Source organism: Prorops nasuta, unplaced genomic scaffold (assembly GCF_024137725.1).
Source record: "Prorops nasuta isolate Cenicafe-Biocafe unplaced genomic scaffold, Cenicafe_Pnas_1.2 PNAS00032, whole genome shotgun sequence".
In the NCBI taxonomy this organism is placed as follows: Eukaryota; Metazoa; Arthropoda; class Insecta; order Hymenoptera; family Bethylidae; genus Prorops; species Prorops nasuta.
In genome coordinates this window covers 1,715,037-1,735,722 of record NW_027116829.1, presented here as the reverse complement: position 1 = coordinate 1,735,722, position 20,686 = coordinate 1,715,037, and the positions used below count along the sequence as shown (strand labels likewise).

The 20,686-nt window shown below is 43.2% G+C and overlaps 1 protein-coding gene across 3 annotated transcripts in view; it reads left to right on the top strand.

Moving 5' to 3' along the window:
* Positions 1-473: 473 nt before the first annotated feature.
* The window catches only part of LOC136783133 (uncharacterized), a 208,953-nt gene continuing 188,740 nt past the window's right edge, over positions 474-20,686 (top strand). For all 3 annotated transcript variants that reach the window (XM_066743000.1, XM_066743003.1, XM_066743001.1), the window contains exon 1: positions 474-1,475. The gene's annotated coding sequence lies outside the window, so the exon portion shown is untranslated. The remainder of the gene's footprint in view (positions 1,476-20,686) is intronic.

Below are 20,686 nucleotides of genomic sequence, written 5' to 3'. Positions count from 1 at the left end.
GAAGAGAGAGAGAGAGAGAGGGTTATAAAATTTACGATAAGCATATTAAGCGGGAAAAGGTAGCCATTTTGTCTCGTCTATATACACATATATATTTTTTAATACAAAAATAAAGAATATTATTGCTAATACAGAGAAAGAGGGTTATACAAAATTTAAGACAAGGATACATCGAGGTTGAAGCACATTCGGAAAAAGAAAGAAAGAGAAGTTTGAAGGGTGATGGTGAGAGGGGAGAAGGTGCGTGCGCGAGAGAGGGTTGGAGTGGGAAATTTGGGGTAGAAGCGCGGGAAAGAGAGGGGTGTAGGGGAGGGAACGAGACAGCAGTAACGGAGGGTTTTCAGCGTAAGGTGGTGGGGATCGAGGGGAAGGTCTAAAGCGAGGTGGGACGAGATGTTCGGTAGCTCGAACGAGTCTGGACGAATTTGCCCGAGTCGCCCCGCAGTCAGTCCGACCCGGACGCTCGAGGGAGAAGCGTCATATTCTGGTCATTCGCTCGTTATTCCCAGTCGCGTCAGTGTCGCACTGTCCTCGCCTGTTTTTTTCCCGCAACGTACTCGTCGTCTCGCGACGTTCCAACTCATCATATATAAATACATGTGAAAACGCAGTAGAAGAGAAAGATCCTCTCGGCCGACGATCCGAAAACTTGGCAGAGCGATCGGTAGGGAAAAAGTTGTTGGGTGGTAACCCCCCAGAGGAGTGTTGGGGCGTTTTGAGAATTCGCGGGAAGACGCTCGAATTTTTCCAGTGCCCGACTCGCTGCGAGAGGGGAGGGAGAGAAGAAAAAGCTTTCTCTCTCTCTCTCTCTCTCTCTCTCTCTCTCATGGCTGGCTTTCAGCTTTCCACGGCCAGGAATCGATAGCACTCGCGACCGGTCGTTCCTCTCGCTGCAGTGTGCCAAGCGCTCCCGGTGTGGCTGTCCGTCAAAAAAACCAGTTTTCCCAAAAACGAGATTCCCCCTTTAGACCAATTTTTCACCCTCCCCCGTGGATAAAAAATTTACAACTCGTTATCTCGTCTCGCTCGTGGGATTGATCCTCTTATATCGTGCGAAGTGCGAAACGTAATCACAGCCCAGCTGAAAGGGTGAATGACTTACGAGTTTCGTCGACCACTCGAGGCTTTTGCGTGGATTTGGATATTGCTTCGCGAGAGTCTCCGTGTCGCACTCTTCTGCTCATGCTGCTTCTGATCGGTGACAGTGTTTTATGTTACTTGAGTGCCGCTCACGCGGTGAGCCAGTGAGATTTTATTGCGTTATTCCTCCTTCTTCTCAACGTGGCCAAATGGGAACCGATCTCTGACAGTTTCTGCGACAGAAGTGAGATATTGGAGTTTTTCCTTTGGTTCTTCTTATTTCTGTGATTTTGTGAGACGATCTGTATCCCTAAGTGCTGCTTTTTTCGAGACCTGCTTCGGATTCTACGTGCCGCTGGGATTTTTCTCCTACGCATTGGCTTCTTGGAGGAACAGTGAGTAATTGTTCGTCTCTTTGTTCCACGTATGAAAAAACCTTAATCTCGTGCCTCTCATCGCTACGCGCATTAATTGTTATTTTTGTTTATTCGTTGAAACGCATAGTAGTATTCCTTTTGGAAAATTCAACGTTTCCGTTTTAATGCGTTTACTCTTTTGAATCGATTACGTTGAATAATATTCTCTCACTGAACTGTTTATTATTGCGTTATTAACGTACATTGTTAATAACGCGATAAACGGTAATCGTAATTATAAAAACTTACATGTTAAATATGGGAATGGAATATTTCGTTAAAGGTGAAGCTGCAGAGCGTTATCTTCGCTTGTTTATTGTGCGGAAAATTGAAAATTATACGACGAATTTCCCGGATCTAATTGTATGTTTGAAAAAAGCTCGTAGGAAAACTATTTAAAAGCGCGAATTATAGTTGGTTCGCGTTGAAAGAGGGAAATGATGGAATATTATTAACGCGTTGAAATGACATTAGGAAAGCCGTTATTTTTTACTATATAATAATATAACCGTGTGATGTTTTAATTAGCTCTTCTTAAAAAAAATGTATATTTATTATTATAAAGGGGCACACACACACACACACACCTGGCTTTATTATTCTCGCGGATTACGAGATTAAGGTGTTTCAACTAAGTCACTTGTTTACATTCCATTCCCGTTGCAGCTTCATTCTCAAAAATTCCTCTTTCCGTGATTGTGTTTACATCGACTTTTCCTGACCCATTGGAAATATTGCATTGTTTATTTTTTCATGATAGACCATTTTAGCGTTAATCCAAAAAAATTAATATAGTTTTTTAAGCGTTAAAGTTGCCATTCTCATTCGTCTGCCTCAAGTTTTTCAATGTTATTTACTATTTAAGAATTAATAAGAAATTGTGTGCATGGATGTTAGAAGCTTTTGTTATTTATTTTTTTAACGAATTATTAAATATTCCATTCTTATGACGATGATTTTTCAGAGATACGTGTCCTTCCGTGATTGTTTGAAAGGTCATCGTACTTGTTTTATTTCCCATAGTGAAACAATCATGTTGCTTTCTAAGAATAATATTTTTATAAATTCTGTCAAATGTCACAAAAAAAAAATAACTAGTTTTCGTCCTTTTCCTAGACCTAAAAATTTGTAAAAATTGTTTTAGCAATCACTAATTACCCATGAATTATGCAAGTACACCAAGAGCTTCGGCTAGAAAAGCACATTAATTTTTTTCTTTGAATTTAGTGGTTAAACGAGCTGTTGGTGGAACGTTTCCAATTTTCCTAGTGCTTTGTTAGAACGTGATTTCCTTTTTTTCGAAGGAAAGTCCTGCTCGCATGAAAAGCCGTCCGCGACATTCGTATATTTCACGTAGTTTTACGATTGAGTGGCATTAAATGGAGCGAGACTTTAACGCGACGGTTTGGAATTTTTTCTTCTTGTTTTACATGTTTCGTTGTTTCTCGAACAAAAATGGGCCAAGCCCATCGCGAGTAGAGTGGGGAGATGCGTTGGGATCTCTCGGTATGGCTCTTTACCAGCTAGAACATTAACATATTTTATAAAACGTTACGATCGGATGCCGCGCGGGTGGAATTTCGAAAATTGCAGCTTCTCGTTGCTCCTCCCTCCACCCTCTAGTCGTGCACTAACCTCCATAGCGGCAAAATTATTGCGCTTGTAAATTAGACATTTGGACCGTAACCAAATGCCTCGTGTCATCGACGAAGCCCGGCCCGGCAGTATCGCGAATCATCGTGAATTTTCCTAACACCGACACTCAGCCAGCCCCCTTTCATTCTCAATGAAGCAAAATCACAAAACCTTTCCCCCTCCTCCCAATTTTTTATTTATAACAAGCTCCTCGACTGGCTCCAATTACCAATGATACGACTCGGTTAAAAAAAACAGTTAACACAGAAAAGGGAAAAAGAATGTTACAGGAACGCGGTTATCGAAAAAAATAGATACACCGCATATATATATATACCTATATATATAACTAAAAGCGATATCAATCCCAAAAGTGTGTATTTTTAATGAAAATCGACGGCCGAATTTTTTGCAGCTATAATATTTTTAACTACATTTATTTATAATAATAGTCATGCGAGAGAGCTGGAAGAGCTAAATTTATAAATGAATAAAACGCGCGCGGGCTTTTACAGGAGATTTTTCAACATTTTCCGTTCGTCCGAGCGGGGAACGCGTTGAAAAATTTACATCGATTCCCTCCTCTTCCGGCGTATATACGCATATATATATATATATCGAGGGTGATTCGCGTGATTTTTTTCAGAGCGACAATGACGAGCCGCGCTCTTCAGCATTACCCTCGTTATACGACGCGAGTCATCGATAATACCTGCAGGACCATTGCATCTCGTCGAGTATGCGAAGAACTCGCGTCTCCCGTGTGATCATTGGTAGTGGGGGGGGGGGGGGGGGGTGGGAGGCAGTGGCTTATCCGAAAACGTCCATAATGGCGTTTTATATATTTTTATCGAGGCACACGACGGCCACAAAGGTTTTCACGCGCCGTCGGTCCGTCTTTTTATAGACCTTTCCGCGCGCCGTGAAACGTTTCGTTCTATTGCCGAAGAATTAATCGCTCGTAAAAAGTCTAATGTTAACGACGCGCACTATCCAGCCGGACACGCTGAATATTCATCAAAGGAAAAGCTCATGCGGGCTCGTTTCGAGCGTGGAAAACGTCCGGATCCGATGTTTTTCCTCTATCGGGGCAAAAATCTTCAATCTTCGAGTCGATGCTCGACTAATGAACGAGCGTGAAACAGCAAAATGTTAAGGATCTCGCGAGCAAAGCCTCGCGCAGCTATATATCTGTGCGTGCTTCTCTCTCCGTGCAGGATGAACCCTGAAGAGAGGCGCGTCTGTATAGACGATTATCCATTATAATAAATTTTCATATGCTCGATAATTAACTAGCTCGTGCGTTTATTGTTGACCAATGAATAGCATTGTTGGGTCCAATGGCCGAAAGATTTATGAAGTTGCTTCTTTCGTTTTATCCTTTATTTTTCCTTCCTCCTTTTTGCTTTTCCAGTTTTTCTCCTATGAGGGATAATAATTTATCTCGCTCGGGGCTGAGAAGCAACGTTACAGGAAAATTCTCTCGATTTGTCCGATTAGCGAAGATATATCGATAAACGTGGTGGATATATTGGGGGGAGGGGGGGGGGGGGGAGAGGAAGAAGAAGGAGAAGGTTTCTGGGAATGAAATCGACATTCGATCCGAGGAAAGCGAGTGCCAGTGGCGCTGGCATAAATAAATGAACGAATGTCAGAAGCGGAGGAGAAAAGTATACACGGTCTCTTGGCTCTATAATTCCTCCTTCACGAATCACCGGTCTCCCTTGAAAGGGAATAATACACGAGGCCCTTTCTATATCATTATATACCTAACGTATTCTATTACTGCATGACCACACCGTACCTATTGTACTGGCTATACGTCTCATTCGATATATAACTGTGTTCCCAAGATTGCCCAACTTTAGCCAACAAAACCTCAAATCCATTCGTAATATCCTTCTAATGCGCCACGATTATTTCTCCGCCCCCCAGCAAGGGTTGAGCGTTGAATTTTTCATGCAATATTTTCCTTATACCAGCGTTTGTGTATCTTAGTATCGTTATAATTGTTGAATTTGAGAAAAATAGTCTCGCGTTTTCCCTCGTTTTATTCGCTCATATTCGAGTCGGTTGTGTCATTGCACTGTGTATATGTGTACGGGGAGGGGGGAGGGAGGGGGGGATATCTGGTTTTGCCGCTAGTTGTGGAGAATTAGTAGCGATTGTCTCGGCAGAGACAGTTTATTTATTTCCGCCTGTTGGAATACCGTAGGGGCGTCACTTGGTTTTGTATTCCGTCAAGTTTACTCGCGGAGCTACACCTGCGTGAGATAGCGTATACGCTATAAGAGGGCACGACGCTCGTCGCTTGCTTGGTAGCGCGCGCCTCTGTGTACCTTGGCATGCTTAGAACGGCAAGACAATATTAACTTGGGCGTTCTTGCGCCGGAGAGTCGTAAGAACGCTAACTTTATTTTCAAGGCCTCCTATGGCCTGAGAAAAGAGCACTCGGCCCTTCTTTCCCTCGGTAGCCGCAGTGTGTCGTGACCTTGTTACACCCGGAGAAGAATTATTTTGCAAAAATTGCCCCAGAAGGATCCAGCGAGAGAGAGAGAGAGAGCTTTCCGCACGAGCTTTTCGATCGCGATGATTATTACGGCGAGATGGGAAGAGTTTCAAGGCCGGTGCAGGGATAAAACGGTGTGCGTAAACGTTCCGAAGGATCGGTGTATAGGTTTTTACTCGCACACGCGGGTGCATTTATTTAAATTCCAAATAGGGAATTCCCCGCCGCGTACTTTCGTGGTCTGTGATTTTGCCTAATGCTCTAGGGAGGGTTGCGCGTTGCTCTATAGTAGCGAGGGTGGATCTTCAAACGAGGCATAAAATCGGAGATGAGTCGGTCGTCGCGAAACGAGTTGCAAGAAAGGGTCGGAAAATACTGGCGCTCGCGCGAGGGCTTCCCTCCTCTATACATATACGTATTAATCAATGCAAAGATGCCTGACAAGCCCCCTTTCTCCGGTCACGTGACGCTGCCTGCGCCTGCCTCGCCGCGTCAAGAATAAACTCCGAAAGAGCTCTCCCCGAAGACGAATCTTCAAGGCGAATACATACAAACGCGTTATCTCGTAGCGCGGGTTGCCTCGTCAGTATTACCGAGTTGCGGATCTTGATAGAGAGAGAATTAAATAATTAGCTGGATAGTTTCTTTGAGAATTTTCGTAGATGGGACGCAAAATTGAAAAAAGAACTCGTGGGGAGTGGGGGGGGGGGGGGAGATTAAAAATGGTCCTTTGTGGTGTAAACGCCTAGTAAAAAGTAGTATAAAACATGATTAATCTTGCACAAAGAAACCGACTGGCTTTTTTGCTCCACTGCACTTTAGTTTATGTTTGAAAAATAAACACTGGGAAGGGAGAGAGGGGTCTGGAGACCTCGTAAAAAGGAGCAAAATGTTTCTTTTTCAGGATAAACGTAAAATAAAGAAGCCTATAAAAGATAATTAATCAGTACAAAGAAAAGCGTGGCCAGCATTGTTTGGTCGCGTGCGCTTTATTTTATGCTTTTCGAAATAAATGCGATGGTAAAAAGTCATAAAGGGGGTGGAAGGGTTTCTCGTAGGGCCGGGATAAGCGTGAGTTAAGAAAATCTTTAAAGGGTAAAGAGTAAAATTCGTCTTTTTCCGAATGTGTGTGCAGGTCACTAGCTGTGGTTTCGCGATAACAATGGGGTTGTTTTTACGAGCCATCCCCGGTCAACCCTATTTCCGTCCTAGCAACACGCGAATTAATAACCGTTTCGAAAACCTCACTGCCTCTCCCCCCCCCCCCCTCCTACCACCTATATACACACATGTACACACTTTGAAATTAAAATATCTTTCTGCGGGGTGCGAGAGAGAAAGAGAGAGAGAGAGAGAGAGAGCGGAGGCAGACCGGTCGAGGGTTTAAAATGAGGGGTGGTTAGAGGGGGTTTGCCCGCGAGAATTAATCACTCGTCCAATCTGCGCGAAATCACGGCGTGTAATCACCCTGTGAGGTTTGTTATTAGCGCTCTCTACGCTCGCGAAAGTATACACAGCGATTGTCGAAACTTTCCGGAAACCAGCCTAGAATTGAATGTTTCAATTACCAACAGGTATTATGACTTTTCTGCCTCGCCATTTCCCATTATTGTCCAAATTTTCACTCGAATTATATCACCCCACTTTTTTTTTCTTACACACACTAATTCGTTGCTTCATCGACCAATGTTTATTCAAACAAAAGACTTTTCTTTCGCGTGCAATTGTTGTACGATTAGCCGAGTTACATTCTCGATATCCTCAGTATACTATATATATATATATGTATATAAAATGATTTGTCAATTGCTTTTTTCATGTTTCTCATTAAATTCTCCCCAGCCTCGGTTCCTACTTTAATTATTTGTCCGACTAAGAATTACGAAAGTACGAGAAACGTTTGTTTTATTCATGAAGCTCTCCTGATACTTCATTCCGTTGGTCGGTCCGATGTTTGCCAAATATCAGTATGCTTTCTTGCAAAGATGCACGTTTCTTGATCAGGCGAAACAGGATGATCAAACATGAACAACTACTTTGGTTCAATATCGTTCCAGCGGAATAATGGATTAAACATTAGTTTGTTTCGTATCGTACTTTACGAACATGAAATTCCCTTGGCTTATATTCCGGCGGCCGCGCGCTTTGGGATTGGGGAATTTTATTTCGATGATATTCCGCTGGACGTCTTAATACTTTAAGTACACGGAAAACTTTCTGGTTTCGCGTTACTTTAATGGATATCGTAATGCTCCGGCGGCGCTATGTTCTTTTGCGTCGTGGCTGCTGAAATGGTCAACCGTGCAACTTGAAAATGGAATTTCTGCAAAGAATATAATTCTTTCCTCATTTCTGTATTGATAATACACAAAGCTGATTAGTGGATTGCTACGCGTTACGCGCGCAAACTAATATTGAAATTTGTTCATTTACGATGTAAAGAAGCTTACGCAGTGTTGATTCATTTTTTAAATAAAATTTAACGTTGCATTTTGTATATTCTTTAAACGAGAATTATTGTTTTTGTTACGTATTAAGAAAGGGGATTTTTAGGGAAATTATTATCGTCTCGTGATTCGATCTTTTATCGAGACTAAATACTGTGGATTGTGCAGTTCTTAAAACATTGCTGAGCAAACAGATATTGGAGTTTCGCTTTAATGGATACTGTAATACGATCGATGCTCCTTTGTCGTGCTAGTAGAATAGTCAACACGATTGATCCGTTGTTACTCCCCTAAAACGAAAACAGGAAAGCAGTGCTTGGGAAACTAGTCTGAAACGTCATTGCAGATATGCTCATGGATGCGTCACACTAGTCATTCGTCAGGGATCCTCTCTCTCTCTCTCTCTCTTGTTCTCATTGTACCCTGCACCCCACGTGTTTCTAACGTCAAAGTACCAGAGTACAAACATGCGTTATTTCTATTCCATTAAGAATTTCCAATCGACTGATTTTCCACACAAAATTCAATCTACGTAAAAATTAATGACTATAGATGCGTTAATCAGTCATTTAGAGTTTCTCTCTCTCCTCTTTTTCCCTTCTTATATATTTATAATTAAAAATTCCCAATAAATGAATATTTTGAAACAAAATTTGTAATCCACACTTTTTTTATACATTTGTATGTGTGTGTGTGTATTACTAGATTAAGATTTTCGTGCAGCAAGCAGCTTTGGTTTTACCCATTTAAATGCAATTCAATTAAACGAATTGCATAAGTTGCATGGCAGAAGGTGGTGTAGGATTAATCAAGCAAGGTTGGCGCAAAAGCGTGTCGCGAAACAGTTTCCGTGTGCAGTGTTATCGACAAAAACCACTAATCAGGCGGACAGTTTGGTTTGGCAAGAGAGATACCGCCTGCTAAGATAAATGGCTAAGCTCGAACGAGTGTAAAGACACGATAAAAATATGTAGGAGATTAAAATGCTCCAACTGCGAACGAAATGAGCAATGTAATGCATTAATCTGCCAAGAGACACTTTTCTGGGTCAAAAGTTCAGGCGTTATTAAAATTATGGACATTTGTCACGTGTCCCACGTGCATTATACGAGCCATACACCTTCCGAAGCATCCTGGCATATATACTCTGTATTAAAGGTATTTGGCTGCCAGACAGCAGCAAAGTTGCATTTCTATTACAGGCCTGGAAATTCGCGCGTCTCCAGAGTATATACATACATATATATATATAGCTGTGCTTTACGGTGGAGATTTTTAGTCATTAATGACGAGAGAGATATCTTTGATGGAAATGAGAGAGCTTTGAATGTAATTAGTGGAGAATTGTCGCGTCGTTGGAGTTGCGTTTAGGATTGGGTAGGGAGGGGAGAGGGGAGGGAGAGGGGGGAGAGGGGGGGGGGGAGGATGTGAAACAAGGAGAAATGGGTAGAACGAGGCGGAGTCGAGGTCGGACTAAGATAGATAAGGCCTCGTTATGGATTCCAGCAGCGCACAAGCCAGGGCCAGGACGTTCTCATTGCCTCAAGTGTCCTGCAAGATACGAAATAATGCCAGCGTGCAGGGCCAAGGCACAAGGATAACTTATCCTGTCCACGCCCCTTGGAATTTCTCCTCCTTAAACTCTCTCTCTCCCTCTATCTCTTCCTCTTTCCTTTGCTTTTCACATCTCTCTCTCTCTCTCTCTCTCCGCGTTTCTGCTTTTGATTCCGTTCCCGTCATTACTATCGCAAGCCTTCGACTGACACTCGTATCACTCAGCGAGACTTCTTTACCTTGAAAATCCTCGATGCTCGGTAGAATCGCACAATTTTTCCTCTTTTCATTAGAAAATATCACTACACGAGCGATGCTAAAAACTCGAAGAATATTCCATTCTCCCATATATATATATATATATATATATATATTGGAAGCGAAACGTGTTTGGACTAAATTATCCATCGGGCTGAAACTATACATAGTCACGTGACCGCGTGAATTTCAGAGTGGTGTGCTTTCTTTGGAATGTTGCTTGGTATCCGAGGAAGCATAAAACTTGGAAGGAACGAGTGATTTTTCTTTGCCCTACAAGACTTGTTCGAAAAGCGAAGAAACAAGCAAGTGGAATGAGCTTGGCAAAGTTGTTGCGGCATCGAAAAATTTCGGATATCTCGCAGTAGCTGCCGCTGCTGTGCTGCTGGTAGCTGGCTTCTCGCGTGGTTCGTGAAGGGAAGGATGGATTGTTGGGGGGGGGGGGGCTTATCGGTCTCGCGGGACGCGCCAATACGGTGCGAGAGCCACCACACCGCCACGCTCGAAAACGACACCGCGTATAAGCACCGGATAAGAAAGTTTCGCGGTCTATGAAAAATGCAACGCTCGAGTTATCGCCGCCGTGAATTTTTCATCGACGCTAGCGAGAGCGTACGCGAGTTAGTTGCCTTTTTTCCACTTACCACGTTTTACCTGGCTCCCCCCTCCTTGTCCACCCTCTTATACTATGCGCCTCACTCTTCCAGCTTCTCCTCCATACTTCTTTTTTCTCCGCTAGTTTTACCTCTATCCCTCTCCCCATCTTACTTTCTTCCTTCTTTCTCCACACACACACAAGTTCCTACCAACTGACCTGTCGTTGATAACTTTGCCATGGACCCTTTCGTGTTACATGCTCGCTTACCTCGAAAGACGTTGCTTAAGCTTTTCTTATATCCTTGCTATTAGAATTTGTTATTTAATTTTTCATACTCTCTTCTCTATCCGCACTATTTTTCTATTAAATAATAATTTAAGAAATTGCACAGTTGAGAGAGGATTCGTTGTTTCGTTTCGTATATTATTCGTAGGTTTATAGTTTAGTTTTTGAAACTATAGTAAATTGATCCTTTGGCACGGGAGTCAAGCGTTTTCTTCTTTCCGAGACCAATCTGGTGGTCAAAATCTTATTCATAGTGTAGAGAGAGAGAGAGAGAGAGAGAGAGAGAGAGAGAGAGAGGAAAACGAAGGAACAGCTTGCATATGGGGCAAACCAGTTGTTTGACTCGACCGAGCGGCTCTCTTCAACCCTCGACTGATAATTTGGTGCTGTTTAGGCAGGCTCTCTATGCCTCTATATAGAAACGTGTGCGTGTGCAGCTGGTGCTGAGAAAACCTGCATGCACCATATTCCACAGAACCCTCTCCTTGCACATGGGAAAAGAATGAGCGAATGCCTAACCTCGCACAATTTTCTAGATTTCTTTTAAAAAAATCCTTTGTCATTTATAATTCTACCTTTTTAATTATTTATTTGCTCTTCACAAAATGAAATGATTTTTTCGAACCAAAAACTCGTGTATAATAATGGATTTGGTTATTATGTCCCAAAAATTCTATTCGCCTCGTTCCAATAAGCCACACACGGAAACTCTATAGAAATATTAGAGTTTTCCTCTAGCTGCTCTATTTCCAGAAATTCCTTATTTTTGCCCGTTTATATATAATACTTTAATTCGGAGCTTTTCCCTATTCCATCCATCGCAGTTTGGGTCACGCAGGGCAGAGGAACGCGTCGCGGTCGCGCGCGCGTTGCGGCACAAATAGACTCGTCGTCGCGCAGTTCGGTTCGTTCCAGCGCGATTCTCTCGATGTTCTCGCGATGACAGTTGGACGTGCCACATCCGGGTGTTCCCTTTTCATTGGAATTTCGTATCTCGCACAGTTGCACGTATGCCACGAGCGAACGAAAAAGGCGGAAAATCGAAAAATCCGATGCCTTCCGGCTTTTTCACGATCACACGAGAGTACCAGCTGGATCGATTCCTCCAATGTTGCTGGATTGTTCGTGCCTTTTATCTCCGTTCACTAGTTAACAATAAACAAACCTCTGTGGCGATGAATCGTCCTCCAACTTTCCAACTCGCAGATTTTTCCTCCCTCGTGTATTACATCGCTCAGAATGGAGAATCGTTTTTCCTCGGTGCTTAAAAAGTTGGTTGATCGATGTAATCTGCATTTTTAGAATGATATCGTTGCTTTTGACGAATGAGGGGGGGGGGGGGGGACGAGACCTGCCAAGGACAGTTTTTTAATGGTATCGTTTTAAGAGGGGGGATAGCCCTAGTTATTTGGACCGCACACGTACAGCATACACGCGACGTAGGAGATTGGCCTTTGGCAGGTGGGCTTTGAAAAAAAGGTGAGTAGTCCCTTGTTCGAGGCGGGAAGAACCCTCGGGAAAGCGGCAGCGATCCGTCAGCCTTAAATCCTCGAACGCAGATGCCTCCTCGCGCGCTCCATCCCCCCTTCGAAACCCAAAGCTATTTTACATTCACCTCAAATCATGCATATTTAATCGCACCAGCGGCCCGATCTACTTTCCCTAAGAGTTAATCGTGGCATAAGAAGGCTTTCCCTCGCCACTCACACTCCTCCCCTTATGCTACTGGTGGGGTGCTGCTGCTGCTGGTGTAGCACCACCACCAGCCTGCCTACGAATCTCACGCTCTAGTCGAACCCTGGTGACGAAACTCCGGAGACTGCAGAGTGCAGCGATCAAGCGGAATTGTCACTGTACACCCTTGGGATTCGTACAATAGAAGCCTGATAAAGTCAGAAACCGAGCTTATTAAAGTTTCTCGCTTGGAATTCAAGAAAAATCTGCCAAGAAAATTTCCTTTATTAATTCTCTCCTACGCTCTCTCTTCCTTCCTTGGTTAGAAATGTCACTTTTTGATGAATTTATTCAATATTCGAGTGTGTAGCTCGCCTTATTAGAATTATAACAAGCGTCTTATTAAATTTGCCAAAGTAATTGAAAGTTGGCCAACTCGAGTCCAGCCGAATAATTTTCCATCTGCGTTTTTTGCTTTTGCTTCATAGAGGAGTCTCGTTGATCGATGGATCCTTCAGTGTATAAAGAGAGAGAGAGAGAGAGAGAGAGAATAGAAAGTGATGCTTTTCGAGAAATTTCCAAGAGCCAGATTAAAAAGATTGATAAAGAGTTTTAGAGACGAGAAGGAGAATGGACAAACGATTGGATAAATAGTGATTTTGGAGAGGGTCCAGTAAAAAGGCTCGTTGTATCTCAGCCAGGTCGGTAATGGAGGAGAAGAACACCTGGTCGGAATCTCGCGCGACCAGAGTCCTTGGTGGAAAAGAGGTGCAGGTAGCTTTTCCGTTGCTCGCTGCATCCTTCTCCTCTGCACAGTCCTTGATTCCGCCGCAGCCCCTTGGTCGCGCAGGTCCTATCGCGTCTTTTCTCTTCCACTTAATGGACTTTAACGAGGTCGAGACTGTCGGAGGGGGGCTGGCCGGTCTCCTGCACAGGATAGACTCCGGGACAGACGGCCAACCGCCAGCGGTTAAATTAGAAAACTCTCGAGACGAGAAAGGCCGGGAATATTTAAATTAGGCGAACCAGCGTCCAACCCTGCCTCGTGTCCTTAATGAGCGGAATGAGCGATCGAGATTTTTAAACAAGGATATTTAGTGAATTAACGCTACTCTCGTAAAACAACTGCTCAACTACAAAAACTTGTTGGAAAAGTATAGACGCGCGCGATTAGCCTCTTATAAACTTTACTATTTTTTAAAAGGAGGAAATATTGCATGTATAAGAATAATGTATAAACACGTGATTCGTATTGAAATAAAAGAGCTCGCTCCTCGGTTTTCCTACGGCTGGAATTATCCCTGTAAAATTGAGAATTGCATCTGTGAGGTTTAGTGGCACAAGTTTGAACCATCCCGAGCATTATTACCATCGTCCCTGGTTTATGCTATTGTCGTGAAAAGTTTTCTCGCAAAATGCAACTAGCTAGCTCTCATTGGACGAGCAGACAAGCGATTAGCATCACGCGGATTCCCATTAAGCGAAAACTCCATCAGTTTGAAATTCGTTTATGTAAACGCGCGCATGACGCGCTCCTTTATTGTTCCAGGGGATAATGCACGGCCGGCTAATCAACGATCAGATTCGTCAGGCTGATTCGTTACCCTTCTTCCTGATTCCTGCTCCGCCCGCTCGCCGCGCGCCTACGTATTTATTCGCGGACCACCACGTTCATTATCACGACTAAGCGGAGCTAATTGAAATTATCTGGCCATCCTTTCGTCGTCTCCGACGTGTTACGCCCCCCCCCCCCCCTCCTATATCACTACTTTACGCAAAAACTCTCCTACACAAAAATATACACGATGAATGATGAAATTTTCCATCGAAACTCCAACAAGGAAGAGGAGGAGAGAAATATAACCGTGACGTCACAGTGTATTCGAAAAACAAAGAAAGGCGTTGAGAAAAGGTAAAAAATTGTCTCGTTTCCGTCAGCTGATTAATCGCAAAATATCGAAGACTTTGACAGTAAATATTTACTCGTTAGTAAACATTCTCCCGTAGATCCTTCCTCGGGGTGGATCCCTGCAAAGTTTGTGCCTGGCCTGTACTGTGTGTGTGTGCAACAAGAACAATGGAGATATATTAGGTGGTCAAGTTAAATGGAACATCCTGGTGTGTATAGCAACGATACACATGACTGTACATAGAAACTTGCTTGTACGTATGAGAAAAGTATTGGTGAAAAGAGAGGCAGAGAGAGAGAGAGAGAGAGAGAGAGAGAGAGGCGGCCAAACCCGGGGTTACACTGACGGAACGATGGTTCGCTCCTGTGTGTGTGTGTGTGTCGGTTGTAGCCGCGTGCGAAATGCCTGTACAAGGCGCGGAAACGCTGCAAGAGGAAGGAAGCAGATTCCATTTGCGGCTAAATGACTGATGCGCAGCGTGTTGCGCGCGTCACGTTATGACTCTTGACGTGCCGTGATATATAGCTGAGACAACAACACAAAACGCACTACGTAAACTCGACGTGACTAACACAAACCGCCAACGACCTCCAACGCGCGCTGTCTCTCGCGCGAACCAACCGAAACTCCTCTATAGATCTGTGTCTATGTGTACGAAAGGTAATATATATATATATATATATATATATATATATGTTTTAATACTCTATGTACTCTTTTTACGTGTGAAACGTGCGAGCGTATTAACCCCTGCAACTCCTCTCTATCGGCTCATTAATAATCCATTCCCTGCAAAGTTACTTGTATAATACGCTTTAAAACTGTGCAAATTCATTTTTACGATATTCCAATTTTTATTGAAACGCCATAGATTTATCGCTCGATGCTTTTTAATATTTTTTCTCAAAAGCCACTCGGTCTTCTGGTCAGTTTTCTTGTTTAATATTTCTTTACCAGGCTACGTGGAAGGGTGGTTTTCTTCTTCGCTGTTTCTTCAAAGGGGTTTTGATTTTTTGTTTAATTTATCGTGCCTTTGGGGATGTTATTTTTCAGTATTCGCTTGCTGTGTGCGTCCAGCCGAAGAGATCTCGTACTCGTTCTGATCGGGTCGCGTTTGTGCTTTATATATATATATATATGTAATAGAGTACAACGAGAGGCGTGCGATTTGAATATTTGACTCGGTAGCGAAGGCCTCGATGGCGGCACATCACCGCAAGATTACTCTATTATATCTCATAGACAATAGAAACCGCTTACGTGCCCGTAAATGGCTAAATCTACCACGAAGCAGCACCGGGGCTCTTGCCTCTCATCTCCACCGACGTCTCCCTTCCAATTGTATTTACTCCCCTCCCCCTTCTTATATTCCTCCTCCCCGAACTTTGTTTTACAGCCTTAAACATGTCTTGCTTAAATAATTCTATATATTTGCTTCTCCCCTCTCGACCATTCACCTGTTTCACCAGGCAATGCCACGTTTTATCCTTTAAAAACATCTCTCGTTCTTTTTTTATTTACCTCCCCCTCCTACTTGAATCTTCCAATGCACACACACACACACACACGTGTTCACTCTTCTTTTTTTCCTACTCGTCGTCCCCCTTTTACATTTTATTATTTCACTCGTACTTGTTGTATTTCTTCTCTCTCTCTCTCTCTCTCTCTCTCTCTCTCGCTCCTCCTTTTCTAGCTCTTTTAATATCCCGCACTCAATATTCACCTTCCTCCCCCCCCCCTCTCCCCTCTACACCCCTTCTCAGTATCTTCATTGTTGTCTCGTTCGCACTCTACAGGGCTCCCTCTCTTTTTCTCGTTTACATTCGGCGGTATCCACGCCGCTCTGTGTCGCTTTCATTTCCTGTGACCATTTTCCCTCTCTCTCTCTTTCGGCCCCTCTTTGATCTCGACGTCTTCATCGTCGTTTCTCCCCTCCGACGAGAATTCACCTCCACTCTTTCTTCCCTCCAAGCACGCATCTTGCTTGGACGGAGCCTTATCAACGTCCTCGGCTTCTTCAAAATGTCAGTTTTTATTTTAAAAGCATCTATTTCGTTATTAAAAGTGTTTCCAATCATCTTCAGGGATCTGTGTCCTTATCCTTTCATATTCGGTGTTTCTCGTTTCGACTCTTGGTACACACTTTGACACAGTTTATCAGTCGATGGTCCATTCAACAGCGATAATACCCTCCTCCTCCTCCCTTATCCTTGGACTTTCTCTCTTTTCACCCTCTCTTTATGTTTTCATACCCCATGAATCGTTGCGATCCCACGCACCACCCTGTATTTCCTCCCCTGTCCTGTTTGCGCGATCCAGAGCCTCGAATTCTGAACGAAAATTGATTTAAAACCCTCCAACACTGTATTCCACCAATTTTCGCGGTGTCAATTTCCCAAATCAACCAACGCCACACATTTCGAACCATTCGTAAGGAAGCATCGATCCTCTTCAGCCACTTGGCCATCTCGAAGATTCAACGCGTTTATCGCTCGACTCGAGTTTCACCCCTAAGAATGGATCCCTGCTCGCCGCATTTCTGGATAATATTACCAGTCCCACTGCCATAACACGAGCACGACAAAAATAATTCGTCGGCTTTATTGGATCAATGTTATTCGTGTGGCATTGACGAAGGACTGTTCGGTCGTCATTAATTTTTCTTATTCGATTGGACGTGCATGATGAAAGGAGGAACGAAGCTTGGCAATCGTCAATGTCGTTAGGCTCGCTCCGCGTACACGCGTCGCCCTTGCTTCAGTGGCTAGATCGGATGTAGGGAAATGCACCGAGTCCTATATATATAGCTAGGGGAGAAAATGCGAAAGAGGGCTCTCCCTGGTAATCAAGGCTCGAGAGGAGTTGTAATCATGTGGTTCTCCTCGGGTGTCTAGTGCCTCCTGCTAAAGCTCTTTGTCAATGCTGCTTATATATATATATATATATATATTGCTGATGCCAATCCCACAATTGTTAGCGCCCATTCAACGAGACTATATATATACGTATTTTGCTCCTTTCAACGATGAAACAATGACGCACGATCTTGGACCATCCACATTTGTCTTGTTGCATTCTCCCTGAACACTTTGTCCTTTTTCTGACTCCTCGCCAAAGTTTAAAAGAGCTGCTCGATGTTATCCTGCCTTATATTAGCTTGTCGTTCAAAATTTGTACGATCGTTGCACGTCTCTCTTTATATATGTATATATAATATAAATATATCTCACCCCCTCTTAGTCTCTCTCGCTAATTGAAAAATATTGCCAGTAAGGAGAGCGGGGTTAAAGGGACTGGGCTCGGTATTTAATTAGAACCGTTTGAAATTAATTACCGTCCACGTCGGCCCATGAAACATTTCCAGCGCGATTTCCATGGAAACGACATTACCGGCTGTTGAAAAGAGGGCGCCGCTTGTCATTTCCATAGAAACGCCTCGTCCAATTGGATTCGGTCGGACCTTCCAGCGACGCTCGAATTAAAACAAGTGTTTGGCTGCGCAAACCTTGCAAGATTCTTGTACCTGTAGCTTCTCCGCGGCACAATTCTTGGACGATCATCTCGAGGTCATCCGTTTCTGACCTTGATCGAGGTCAAATTATTTCTCCAGAGTGATAAACTCTTCGACAATGTATACAGGAATTTTTGTGGAACATCGACGGTCCATACAGAGTAAGATCTTCGAGAAATAAATTGCCATTGGAAGAAGAAAATGTAATTGTTGGCTTAAAGGCGAATGTCCCGTAAAAGAGACACACGTTCTGGCAGGAGCCACGTGCTGCTGCTTCCAATTCCCTCAGGATTGGCGGGAAAAGCGCGAATACTTAATATTGCACGCAATTTCCGGTGTTGCAGGTACATACGTGCTACGTCCCACTCGCCTCTTGGAAACAGCCAGCGTCTTCGTTGGGCAAATTGCATAATGGATGCAAGCCTCTGGCCACCCCAAGTCCACCCCCCCCCCCCTCTCTCTCGAAAAGATAGAAGCAGTTTTGTCGAGCCTCTTTCCTTATCCAGTAGTCAGCTGTCGCGTTAGATTTGGGTTAGTCGGATTACATCGCTTATTTTGGAGCCACCGATTGGTCTGTATTATTGAATGCTTGTCCAATGCTGGCAGAGATAAATATCCGCTGGGCGTGGTCTTAATCATTTAATACCATTGGAATTAATCGAAATTGTCGACACTCCACTTTGCTGCTACCTGTAAACGTTACTCTGGATTTCGTCATGGATTTGCTTCGACGTTCAATAGGATAATCTCTTTTGCTGTGCTCAAAAGTGCTATTCTTAACGGTGATGATTGCATCGAGCTTTCGACAAAGGAAGGATAATTGAAATTCTTCATCTTTTATATATATAGCGGAGGTCGATCGAAAGTACAAGGTGGAAACTGGAGAATCGTAAAGATTAATAACGTGCTGCAGCACCACTAAGCAGCTATTTTAAATTAAGTAGATATACATGAAATTATGGCTAACAAAGTTTTGAATTCATATCGTGTGCCACATCAAAGAGGCTGCATTTTGCACAAGGTTACGAAGCCTTTAAATGATTTCGCTGAAAATGTAGTTGGTGGAAAATAAGTCACTTTTGAATGCTTTGAATTTTTTTACATCCAATAATTTCACTACCGTAACTAAAGCACTTTATTTTTTTGCATCTTTATCACATTTTCCAATTTGATTTTCGAGAAGAGAATATATTTTCTACGATTATGTTAAAAAACTTTCAAAACTTGATAATCGTCGATGTTTGTTCAAAGATTAGTTTAAACTTGGAGGGGATTTTGGTAAGAAAATGGGTGGTGGAGTACAGTAGAGGGAGGAGTTGAGGGGGGGGGGGGGTCTTAATAATTACGGTTAGTATTGCCGAGTCTCACTAACACTGACCAAGCGAGTTTCTCGAGCAGGCGCAAGTTGGCAGTATCCCCATGGAATATTAATATGACGCGAAATATTATAAGCCGCGACAGCGTACGCCACGGGAATACTAAATATTATCCTGCAGAACTCGTGTGCTCTCGGTCTCGCATTTTGCTTCTGGCAGATCCTGCAGGACATCTCTCCACCCAACTCCTTCCTCTTCCACAACCATTCTACTCTCTAAACCCCCCACCATCTGCGACCATGATGATATAGTACATTTTGCGGAGAGAGAGAGAGAGAGAGAGAGAGAACTGCTTGATTTCACGCTTAAAAAGCTCTACAAACTCTACACCAATTTAGTACCAACTGAAACTTGTGTTATTTCGTTGCCTGTTCTTGCTACATCACTCGAAAACTTTCGATAAAATAGAAATCAATGCGAGTGCTCGCGTTAGGATTTATATTTTCGAAAATATTTTTCATTTCATAAGAATTCTCTCCCCAACTCGCTTTTCCATTATTTTTCTTAATAACGCTTTTCGTGCGACTATATACTATAGACATTTATTTATAACAGATATAATATTTCAATGTAAAAACTGGCAAAGCTATATAGGAGGCAGTCTTAAAATTCTATCAACGAGTGGAACGTGGTATTCGGTGAAGGGCTGTGCACTGTGCAGTGTGCAGTGGTGGCTTTGAGAGGGAGTGTAATTTCTTGATAATTAAAAAATAATTTTGAGGACAAGCAACATAAGGTAAACGCTTAGCGCTCAAGGGAAGCTCGTGTATGGAGAAAATGAGGAAAAAGCGAGCGAGGGGGTAAGGTTGAGCATATAGATGCGTGGGAGGGCCTTTAATATTTTTCTCATTTCGCGAGGTCCTTTTTCTCAAGTTGCTTTTGGATCTTTTCCGTCGTCGTCGGTGGTTGGTCGGGGAGCTCGGAGGTCTATAGCGATAAGATCGTTGACGATAAGGCGTCGTTACTGCTACTAGGCGTCAAAGCGGACCCGTGGGCGAGACTCGGTACGGTTAAACCTACATTTATTGGCTAACGAGACCCACCATCGTCAGCCCTTTAACAGGTAATTTTCCTTAACCGGAGATAAACTGCCGAGTGGCTGCTATTACACCTGCTTACCTACCCTCCCCTCCCCTCCCATCTGCTTATCCAGAGACGAGTCACTCGAAATTTCCAGATACACACCTTATCTTCCCCATGGGCCAAAATATATATATTTTACAAAATAATCCATACGTCCGATCCAATCGAGTTGATAATTTTTTAATATTTTTATTTCACACTCTTACTCAAAGTCTTTTCAAGTTTTCTCTTAAATTACATTTCTGCCAATAAGTGTCTTGATTTTGTCGATCGCGAGGGATTTATAATTTTGTTACTAGCTCGGTTATATTGACAAGGGAAAGAGTGGACATTTTCTTCTGATAAATGGT